At 36.2% G+C, this 12,068-nt stretch overlaps 1 protein-coding gene across 3 annotated transcripts in view; it reads right to left on the bottom strand.

The window, feature by feature from the left end:
- Nucleotides 1–5,472: 5,472 nt before the first annotated feature.
- Nucleotides 5,473–12,068, bottom strand: part of PDE1A (phosphodiesterase 1A) — a 601,081-nt gene continuing 594,485 nt past the window's right edge. For 2 of the 3 annotated variants that reach the window (XM_030916641.1, XM_010368694.2), the window contains one exon: nt 7,630–8,040. The gene's annotated coding sequence lies outside the window, so the exon portion shown is untranslated. Of the gene's footprint in view, nt 8,041–12,068 lie in introns of all 3 variants that reach the window. The other variant, XM_030916639.1, reaches the window with a different exon arrangement.

Genomic DNA, 12,068 nt, shown 5'->3' with positions numbered 1-12,068 from the left:
TGTGCCTTGCAAAGCCTAAAATATTTACTGTCTGACCCTTTACAGAAAAATATTGCTGACCTCTGATGTAGACAAGGAGAAATTATTTTTAAGAAGACGAGCAATATGTCCAAAGAATTCATTAGGGAGATTTAGCATAATAACAGTGTACAGAAAAGACAAAGTAAAAAGAGCTAGAAAGAGAAGCCAAATGTTCAAAACAGGTAAAGTGGTAGACTTGAGCAATGCAATACTCTTTGATTAGAAAGAAGAAATGCGTCTATAATCCTTAGAGAAATTATATGCTTTAACTTTAAATTGACCCAAGCACAATGCCATGGCAGGTTCTCAACAGCTGAAGAAATCATAGACTTTGTCAAGTTCAACAATCTTTTGAAATTTGGTTTCGTTTTGAAAGAGTAAAACGATGCTGAGGGCATGACCTCTGAAATCAGAATCCCAAGCCTGCATCTTCCAGGATGGAAGACCATGAATGCATTGCTTCTCCTAGCTTTGTCTCAGTCCTCCTCTCTATAAAATGGATATAACAGTAATATTTATCTCTTAGGATTGCTGTGAGAAATAAGTTGGTAGAGACACGAAACTTAGAACTTAGCAGACTTATGTAAGCACTCAATGAATTTTAGTGATTGCATGTTCAGATATAAAAACTGTAATTACTTTTGCACCAACCTAATAGGTTTGCCTCGCATAGCCAGGAACAAATGCCAATATAAATGAACAAACAATAGCTAACACTGAAGTACATGAGTCAATAGGTTCTAAGTTCCTTACCTCTATCAGTATACTTAATTGTCACAACAACCTTAAGAGGTAAACCCCGAAGGGCTTCAGGAATATATAGCTGACTTCAACTTAACAAATTCAATCAAAAGCAGTCAGGCTATGCTGTGTGCAAGCTGTGTTAGGCTATGGGAAAACAAAGTAATAAAACAAACCCCTGACCCATGGAATGTCTAGTCTACCTTGCAGACTAAGTGAAGAATGCCATGTAGATGCTATCTGTAACAACAACAAAATGGAGTTTGTTTACAAATAAGAAATAAATGCATGTTACTTTTGTAATCTGAGACAAATGTCATTCAAACTATCGCTTAAAAGGCACTGTAGCTGTCATTTGCTCCTGTTTCTCAGTGGGAAGATTGTGATTTCAATGAGTGGAGCAGGAGTTAGAAAACAAGGAGTTTAGAAACTTGAAATCTCTAATTTATTTTATGTGTTTTTTTTTTTTTTTTTTTGAAATAGAGTCTCGCCCTGTCACCCAGGCTGGAGTGCAATGGTGCTATCTCCTCTCACTGCAAGCTCCACCTCTCGGGTTCAAATGATTCTCCTGCCTCAGCCTCCCAAGTAGCTGGTACTACAGACAAACACCACTAAGTCCGGCTGATTTTGTATTTTTAGTAGAGACAGGGTTTCACCATCTTGGCCAGGCTGGTCTCAAACTCCTGACCTCATGATCCGCCTGCCTCAGCCTCTCAAAGTGCTGGGATTACAGGTGTGAGACACTGTGCCCGTCTGAAATCTCTAATTTAATATTTACACAAACACACACATACTAAGGTAAAATTCATGATGCACAGGAATATTCTTAATTATAAATAGATATTTTTATGTTCACTTGTTCATATACATGTATGATATTATTCATCAGAAAATCAATTTTCAGTAATGAATTCTAGTGCACTTTAATAACTTTTGGGATGTGCACATTAAAAAGGATATATTTTATATCTATATTTAGGTAACAATTTAGAAATGGCAAGATGGAATGCCAATGAAGTTGAGGGTAAAAGTAAACACTTCGTCAACATCCGAAGTTAAGGATTTTGAAAAAAAAAGTCTTTTTTTTAGGGGGTGTGTGGTCTCTAAAAGATAATTTATAGGATCATATCTACAGAAAAAAGTTTGACTTGGAAAAAAATAGATTCCTGCTCTTCGTATAAACTCTTGCTCACTACAGATCTTCATAATAATAATTTTTTCTTCCATATATATGAGATCAGGAAGATTTTATATATGTATGTGTATGTGTATACACCTCAGCTGTGTATTTCAAGATATAATATCATTTAGTGGCTATTATTGTTTACCTTCCGGAAGTTTATTAAACATGCCTTGGGTCTCTCTGTTATTTTAAAATTTAGAATTACAGCACATGGATTAATACTACAGCTCCTCGGTTTTGTACCTCCTCAAGAAACACCTGAAGGCATGATGTTGCCACATTAGTAGGGCTTTCTGAGCCTGATTTTGGCTAGAGAAAAGCTGAATGTTGTGAGTTTTGTATTTGTTTAATTTAAAAGTCCTCGTGGTCAGGGGAGGCTCCTGAGAATCCTATGCATGCTTCAGCCTTTTTCAATGTGCAAATCCCAAGCAGAAAAAAGACACCCACAGAAGAAACAATTACACTGTTGATTGGCTTATGATGGGATGCAAATACAGGACTCAAAAAGACAGAAAGTTGTACCATATGCAGAAAAGTTTGCCCAACCAAATTCAGTTGCCCAAAGCCAATGCTTCTTCAGTAAACCAAAGAACAAATGTCATCTCACACACTGCCCATCTTTTTGCCCTTTCAGTTCTCCCTCATTCCTACTGCCTAATATGAACCATTTTCTCACTGTGTGGTTCACCCCACAGTTTCAGATGAAATGAGGTCTCCCAGCTACCCATCCTGCACACTCTCTGGGCTTATGTCGCTGTGAAAATACACCCAGCTCCCTTTCCTTCTAGAAACCAATCTCAGCTCCCTGTTTTCTTTTTTTTCCCTTATATATTATGTTTCTGAATTCAGATGACTTGCTGCTTCCAAAGTGAACACAAACTCTTTTCCTTCCACTCTAGACTTGGCAATTAGCTCTAATGTTTAATGTCCTCTCCCTCATCCTACCCCATACATTTCAAGCATATTCTCCATAAGTTTTTCTATATTTTAAGGGTTTAAAAAAAGCTGACAGATAAGAATGAAACACATCAAACTATGTTTTTAGGTTAACAGTTATGTATTTATCACTTGTGCAAGGTAAAGTTGACCTTCGTATGCTATATAATTAAAATACAATATTTGATAGGCCAATGAAAACAGGATCAATCAACTATGTTAATGCCTCTTATTTTTGCTTTCAAAGTTTTTTTGCTCTAAAAGCCATATGGTCATACTCACACATTTAATGTCTTTCTTCCAAGTTCTTCTCTAATTATCCATGTAAGGAACCACATTTCATCAATACAGATATATGCACCTCATTAAAGAGCCTGAACCTTTAGCCTTTGTTCCGTGATGTTTGCTGATAGATCTGAGGAAGGGTACAGGAGTCAAAGTCACTTATTAAAAACTGTGAAGAAAAACAACCTTGTATTTAAGTGGCTAGTAGGTACTTAGAATTATCTCCATAGTATGTAATGACTGTCTAGAACCGTGATTTATATAGAAATTGCATAGTTACCTTTGTAAAATGCCAATTCCAGTTTAAGAGAAACCTGAGATTATTTTTAAGAAGTTCACAGGTGTGGACCACATTTTAAGTAACAAGAATCTAGAGTGAGGACCGGTGGTTACTTTTGAAAAGGACATTTTACAGTTATATATTAAGCATGGAATATGGCTTCTCCCATCCACAAAAATAAAAGACAGCTTGTCTACAGTAATACATGGTTAAATTGGTCACCAAAGCACACACAATCCTGCTGTTGGTCACTGAAAATTCTGCCCCCTCAAAGTGGTAGTTTTTAGGGACAAGAGCCTGCAAAATGGAACAAAGAGTAAAAAAGGAAGGTAATGAATATAACAAGTAGAAAAAACGTGACAGATCCTACTTCAGTGGCCGGAGGCAACCTAGCCTAGCGGTTTTGAGTCAGACTCCCTTAGACTTCAAATCTGGGTTCCTCTACTTACTAGCTGCTTGATCTTACACAAATTATTTTACCTTCCTCTGCCACACTTCCTTACCTATAATAAGGAATAATAATGTCTTACAGAGTAGTTGTAGGAAGTAAAAGAGATAATGTAAGAAAATAATATAATGCACTAGTATGACTACAATAAACAAACACTACATAATTATACTGTTTGTCAGAGATAAAATATATCAACTGAGATGCAAACGAAACTCTCCAACCTTCGCACATATTAAGCAAATTACCTAGAAATTAATTAATGTTATTAAGGGATAAAAAGACCCAACTAGAGCTTTAAACATAATGTTGGCCCATATATAGAAAATGTATCTTAAATATTTACAATTACCTCCAAAGAAATTAAAAGAATAATGTAATAATGCAGGACATTATTAGGTGTTTGCTTTTTTGACTCTAAAATATACATTGTCTTTATTGTCTAGGACGTGTACTAAATGGTAGATAAGCTTTGCTGTATTTAGAAAAACATTTGAACAGAGGACAGAAGGCTTAATATAGTGTAGCTTCCAAAGGAAATACACGTTTTATATCTAAATTATATTTCTAAATATAAATACAGACTTTTATATTTAAAATACAGCCTTTGAAAGCTTTTGATATTAGGTGGAAATGCATCATGTAATCATACTTAAAGTAAAAAATTCAGCTAAGTGTCACATATTTGATGACCAGTTAAGTTTTTACATCTTGTTCTGGAATTCATTGGCTTCATAGAGACACAGCCTAAGGTTTCACACATACCATGCCAGTTACTCTTATTTCAATTAATTGAGACTCATTGGGTCTTCACCTTGACTCAACACTCTTTGCTTCTTTATTCTTCTCTGGTGTTGCCTTATTCACGTTGCTCTTCTTCACAGAGCTTTTTCTTCTGCTGTGCTTCTGCCCAGCCCCACGTGGATGTTGTAGAAAGAAAACAAGGTGCCGGAGAAACACAGAACCAAATCCAGTGTGGAGTCTGCCAATGGAGACCTGTATGGCCTTGGACAAAGCTTTTTCTCTGAGACTTGGTTTCCTTTGTTTATATCAACACCACTTTACTGTATTATTGTGAGGATTTGAGATAATATTGTTAAGCATTTACATGGAGGCCACACATGGAAAATAGGCAATGTTTATAAACTTTTGTTTTTATTTGTTAAATGCCAACTGATGCACCACTTAGTCTTGAAAGCTCTGAAAACAGAAGCAGTTTTTTACCTCCTCAAATATACATAGGTGCATTTTATTTGCAACTCGTTACATTTTTATGTGGCATTTTAGTTATTATGTATAAATTATAGTCTGTGTAGATTATCTCCTTTATACGACTTGAAATTTCTAGAGGAAAGGTTTCCATATTCATATATGCACCATGCTTCCAGCCAGGAGCTTATGAATAATAGGTATAATAATAAGTAATTCAATCAGTATTTCTTTAATGGAGCAAAAAGCACTTTCTTACAAAACTCCTATCAATTTTTAAGTTGTTCTCCTTTGGGTTTCCCCCAATTTCTCCAACTTTTCAATGCCCCACTAAATTGAATTACATAAAACTCCAAATGTTTCACAAAGTTTTCCCTCAAACATGATTTATTTAGCAATCACATGTAATAAGAAATACAGAAAAATACAGCATAATAAAAACACAAGAATTGTAAGTTGTCATGTTAAAAATTAAATAAAAGAGGTTTCGGTTAAATGAAAAGGCATATAAACTCCAAGATACATGTGTTGGGAAGCTGAGGTTAAAAATGCAAAGCAGGACATTCAAGGCGCAGCAGCCTAACCTATCAATCCCTCTCTTCAGATGGGCTCAATAGTAATGTTTGCAGAAAGGACAGGCACAGAAAACCTCCACTCCGATTTTCTACTAATTAGTGCTAAGTAGCAGCTGTCTTACAGAGAGGAAAACAAAGGAAGAAATATAAAAGCTTAAAAGAAAAAAAAAGAGAAGGAGGGAGTGTAGCAGATAGAAAGAGAGAGATTAGGAAAATAAGTACAGCAGCAGCATGACAATTCTTCTGAAGGAGTAAAACTTTGTTTTTTTTTTTTTTTGTTTTTTTTTTTTTTGCACTCTGGAAGTTTGGTCACAGTGCTCTATAAGTTGCATAACCTGGGAAATTAGGTTAAAGCCCATATACAGAAATTGATGAATTCTTTATATTCCTCTACTTTTTAGTAATAAGGTCTTATAGATCTTAAATATTGATAGAAACAAAGTGGATATGCCTCCTATGACATTTAAGAAGCAGCATTTCTATTTACTTATTTGAGAGATTCTAGAGCTTTACTGAAAGACAACTGACTCAAATAGAAACAACAGTAATTACACTCCCCAGATAGATTCTATTTTAAATGCACAATATTTTCTAGCTGGTAAATAGCTTGCTTTAAAAAGACATTAAAAGCAGTAGTTACATTCTCTCCATAAATAGAAATAAAAAGTCCATTTGAAAGCACAAAAAGTAATCAAGATGTACATATCTATAAATGTTTTTCCCAGCACATTATTATAGATCAATCTTACTACTTACATTTAAAATATCAATTACATTGTAATGTTTATGATACAATTCAATTATTAAGCTCTGTTTTGCACAAGATTCAGGTGACACTAAAGCCAAGGATCTATTCACAGAACAATTAAAAGCATTTTATACAGCCTACATTCAAATATATCTTAAATTACAATGATGCATACTAACTATGCATATAGAATATGGCTTACACATTAAAAGAGATCTAAGTTGTGAGTTATAAAATCTCACCACTTAGGCTTAAAAGCTTCCGATTGAACCCTTTTCTAAAATATTGCTTAACATTGTGGAACCCAGGAAGGAAGCCGGTGCAGCAGAAAACTCATTAGGATGGATGGATCCTCCTTCGCATGATTTAATTGATGGCTACTCTTGATTCTTTCCAGCCAATTTTTACCTTTCACAAAGATAAATTCACTGAAGCTCACAATCATTGCAATGCTTGTACAGTGAAAAGTTGCAACATCTAATTGTGCTTGACCTTTCTTGTCAGATAACACATAAAGGTAGTTTTTCAGCTTTGAGCAAAGGAAAGGGTTTGCACATGCTCAGGCAAAACATGACAAGGAAGCAGGGCCTCTGAGGGCTGCAGTTTGTTTCTGTGTAGTAAAATATAAAAGTCACGTCAAATAATGTTATCTGTACAGAAAAGTGAGTCTTCATTTTCATAGACATTTTTGAGCACACACACACACACACACACACACACACACACACACATTCTTGTCTCTTATCTCTTGATTGGTAATGTATTTTGTTACATTCTGATGGGATAAACATCCCACTGGCAAATTTCATTTTCCATTCTAGTGTCTGTCTCCACCAATAGCTGATGGTCTTGTTATCATGAACTGTAGATAGCATGTGACTTACTTGTAACCACACCCATGGAGGTAATGCATTCGTGCTTTGAAACCATGGGGCTGGACGCAGGCTGGTACACGGGTTCAGAGGAAGGTTTCACTGCCATTTCCCAGTATGAGAGTTTACAAATGCAGTTTCCATCAGGCTACCTAGCTGGGGATCTAATGCTCCACTGTTGGATTGTAGCATTGCTCTGATGCTTCAACCAGCTCCTCAGCATCCTGCCTGTAATTCTGTTCCCATGCATTTAAAATAAGAAGGACAATCTAAATAGTCTATTCCCCAGCACAGCAAAAAAAAAAAATTCCATAATGTTGTTTTTGCTTCCTTTTATTTAAGACCTTGAAAAATTTATAGTTATAGCACTCTGTGTAAGACAGTGCAAGGAAGTAAATTTTAAAATATCTCATCTTCTGCACATGCATTGCACAGTCACTATGACAGGGTAAAAGCAAGAAAAATTAAAAACTGTCCGACTTTTGTCTCAAAAATTTCTCTGGCTTGATTGAAGAAGGCCAAATTGTGGAGGGAAAAAAATAGCAGAAGCACTGGTCAAAAACTCTAATAAAAACTTGAGTGTATTTATTTGACCAGAATTGCTAGCTCAAAATTTATGTTCTTGTTAATTCCTTGTATAGGAGTCAATTAAAATGGCCCAATCCAATTCTATGTTGAAAGAGGAGCTATAGCTTTGTGAAAAGTTGAGAATTTAGGATGTTTTCATGCTGTTTTCATTGTCCTGAAATAAAATCCAAATGAAAATGTAGATCAGAGAAGGAAGAGTGGGGAGTGGTTGGGCACATGCTCGTCAAAGAGTACACAATTTCAGTTAGATAGGAGGAATCAGTTCAAGAGGTCTACTGTAAAACATGGTTACCGCAGTTAAAAACCAATGCATCATATTCTTGAAAACTGCTGCTAAGAGAGTAGATTTTAAATATTCTCCCCACAAAAACAGATGAGCATGTGAAGTAATGTTAATCACATATGTTAATCATAGGTTAATCAGCTTGATTTAGCCATTCCACAATTTCAAAAAAAATGTTCACACCATTTTTATTTGTGAATTTAAAAATAAATAAATAAAAAGAAAAGAAAACATAGAAACTGAAGGTCTTCACTTAGTCATACACAGGTATCAATTACTGTGTGGCAATTCACATTGCACTTTATATACCTTGTCAAAAATAAGGGATTTCTTTTTTTTTTTTTTTTTTTTACTTTTTTTTGTGAGACAGTCTGGATCTGTCGCCCAGGCTGGAGTGCAGTAGCACCATCTCAGCCCACTGCAAGCTCCGCCTTCCTGGTTCATGATACTCTCCTGCCTCAGCCTCCCAAGCAGCTGAGACTACAGGCACCTGCCACCACGTCCTGCTAATTTTTTGTATTTTTAGTAGATACGGGATTTCACCATGTTAGCCAGGATGGTCACGATCTCCTGACCTTGTGATCCACCCGCCTTGGCCTCCCAAAGTGCTGGGATTACAGGCATGAGCCACCGTGCCCGGCCTGCTTTCTTTATCTACTATCTTTCTAATAGAGAGTGGTTTTATACCAGTTGGAATTTCTCTTCCTATTTCTGCTCTGGGTGTGTGTGCGTGTGTTTGTATATGTGTGTGTTCAATCCCAGTAAAAACTGGTTCTCTAGATCAGACAGGCATATGGGCCTGGCAGGTAGTGTAAATGAGTTAAGTGGGCCACTGTGAGTGTAAAACAACTAGACTCACAGGGACCATAGTCAACTAAAGAACATAAGCCCTGCCTAAAGACATTCCAAAAGATATTTTAAATCAGTGTGAAAGCCCAGGCAAGTCTACTGACTAAATACAGCCCACAAATCATCAATTTTTGATCTTTTGTTGTATAGCACACAACATTAAACAGTAGGCTATGGTCACGATAGGGAACGCTTTCCTCCCAGTGCATAACAGGTCTGACAGTGGCTTGCTTTTGAAATGCCAGAATCTCCTGACATATCTTTCAAGAAAGATCATGTGATGAATGATATGCCATTAGCTTTTTAAATAATAAAGCAGCCTGGGATTATATATCCAGCCATTCTATTTTATTTCCTTTAATAAACAAAAACGTAAAAGAAAAATTTAAGCAAAATAAAACACTTTCGTGGACTAAAATCTCTGAAAAATGATGGTGAAATTTTACAACAATGTGAAAAGTAGATTTCAAGGGCTTTTTTCTTGTCCTAAGTGTAGTGTTGCACATTGATTTATGAAATCTTAACACGGCACAGATTTAATTAGAGCTCAATATTTTCTGGGAAAGTGCCTCACAGTGGCACTTACACATTGAGAACAAAGCAGGCAATGGCTTTCAGAGACATGGCCAGGCTGCTATAACATCCTACACTTTCTGTGATTGCAGCCAGCAAAGAATTAGCTATCAGTCAAAAAGAAGGTGTGCTAACTTTGCAACAGAAACCCTGCAAGCCAAATCTGACCCTCAGACATATTTTTTCTTGTCCACAAAGCATTTCAAAAAACTTTGAGTCAACAGGAAAAATTGGAAGAGTTTATATTAAGAATCTTTCTTAACCACTAGAAACAGCTGGCAACACTGGGCCCTTGCTCTTTCAGAGTAAAAATCTGTCAGAGCCAAAGAGTGGCTGACTGTAGCCTTCAGATTGGGGGTGCTGTGTCCTCTCTGTTTCCAGGACTGATCACTGCCTGCTATCTCCCAGACACCATGCCTGAGTCACAGTTGCCAATTGTCACCACTCTTTGTTGTTTTTAGACCTTGCCCACTTCCCTCATTTAAAAGACCTACTTGTTTTTGAAGCTATGTGAATTTCTGTCTGAAGTTTGAATAAAGATATTCCAACAATTAAACTTTGCACCAATTAACTTTGAGATAATTCCTTTAACATATATTGTAGGATTGTATCAACTCAGTTGCAGCAGAATTTTATTGAGGTTACGTAGTTAGTGAACATACAAAATTTATAAGGTGCTACTGAAGACCACATTTCCTGGAAGACTGTGCACCAAAGACAGGGCTTTCGCAAACTGAGAAGGAAGCTAAATAATTTAATTGGCCTTGACAGAAAAAAAAATTGCCAAATCATCTACTTGGGCTTAAATATTATATTTAGTTTGAGGGGGCTGCAAACTGTTCTAGCTTTGGGGTTTTTTTAGTTGAAAAATGTAAAAAGGGGCCGGGTGCAGTGGCTCATGCTCACGCCTGTAATCCTAGCACTTTGGGAGGCCGAGGCAGGCAGATTGCCTGAGCTCAGGAGTTTGAGACTAGCCTGGGCAACATGGTGAAACCCCATCTCTACTAAAGCACAAAAAAATTAGCCAGGAGTGGCAGCGTGCGCCTGTAGTTCCAGCTTCTTGCGGGGCTGAGGCAGGAGAATTGCTTGAACCTGGGAGGCAGAGGTTGCAGTGAGCTGAGATGGCGCAACTGCACTCCAGCCTGGGCAACAGAGCGACACTCGGTCTCCAAAAAAAAAAAAAAAAAAAAGAAGGAAAAAGAAAAATGCAAAAAGGTACTTCATTAACTGCCAACTGAATCTCATCAAAACCTTTTCTGATGAAATGCCAGACTCTTATTTACAGATATACATTTATATATATACACACACACATATATAGATATACAAATGTATGCATATAAATTGCCTTAGGTATTTTCATACAATGAACAGTTATTTTTACAAATGTATTGGTAATCTGTTATCTACACAAAATTTTTGGAAAATTTTCATAAATATTTAAGATCCGTTATCATAAATGTCTAGGAAATGTTGATCCTAAAGTTTTGTTTGGATGCTATGTGATGTATACTGGCTTGAATGTGACCTGTAGGAAAAATTCTTAATTTTGTTGTACTTGGTTTTATAAAGATACACATTTGCCAACAAAACCCTTTGTGACTTAAAACATCTATAAATATTCCACTGAATTAGTTTTCCCTAAAATATACCTCCGGGGCTTCACTGTGTATCTTGAGGACATAAGGAGTCTTCTAAAATGATCATGGGCTCTCGAGGTAATAAATTTATAGTCTGGATAGACAGTAGGGGGAGGAACTGATGTAGCATATAAAACAATATATTTGTTAAAGATAGACAGGGGTTTTCATTGCTGAATAGTCACTTTGAACTCGATTTCTTTCCAAGCTTCATATACAAAATAGGGATCACACTCACTAACTCTGGAATTGTTGAGAAGATTCAGTGAGATAATATATACAAGATGTTCACTACAGTGCCTGACACTTTATTTGTTGCTATTAATGAAACTATTCTTATGAATAAAAGACAGTTTTACAACTACCTGTCTTTGTAACTCAAGAATATTGAGGAAGAAATTATTTTAAAAGCGAATCACATTTTAACACTTTCACATCTGAAGTAACAGCTGTGGAACTAATAGCAAAATCTCTAAGGTTTGGAATGGTACCCTCAGCATTTTCTCTTGCCCCAACCCACCACCCCAACAACAGGATGTGTTACAACACTTGGATTTTGTTCTTTACTTCTTCTTATTTTTAGTGGATATTAAGACATCTCGATTGTAAATACACATCCCTCCTTTCTAACTGCCCATATCTCCGCCATCGGTTCAAGACAAGTGAGTTCTCAATTTTAGTGGACAGAAATATCAACAGACTAGCTTATCAAAAATTCAAATTTTCAAGGCATCACTCCCAGAGTTAATAATTTGATAGACTGAAAACAAGCCCTAGAAGCTGAATTTTTAAAAAGAGAACCATAAATGCACATGTTCACAGATTTTAACGAACATG

The sequence above is a fragment of the Rhinopithecus roxellana genome, chromosome 14 (assembly GCF_007565055.1).
Source record: "Rhinopithecus roxellana isolate Shanxi Qingling chromosome 14, ASM756505v1, whole genome shotgun sequence".
Lineage (NCBI taxonomy): Eukaryota > Metazoa > Chordata > Mammalia > Primates > Cercopithecidae > Rhinopithecus > Rhinopithecus roxellana.
This window is presented reverse-complemented; position numbering and strand designations above follow the sequence as displayed.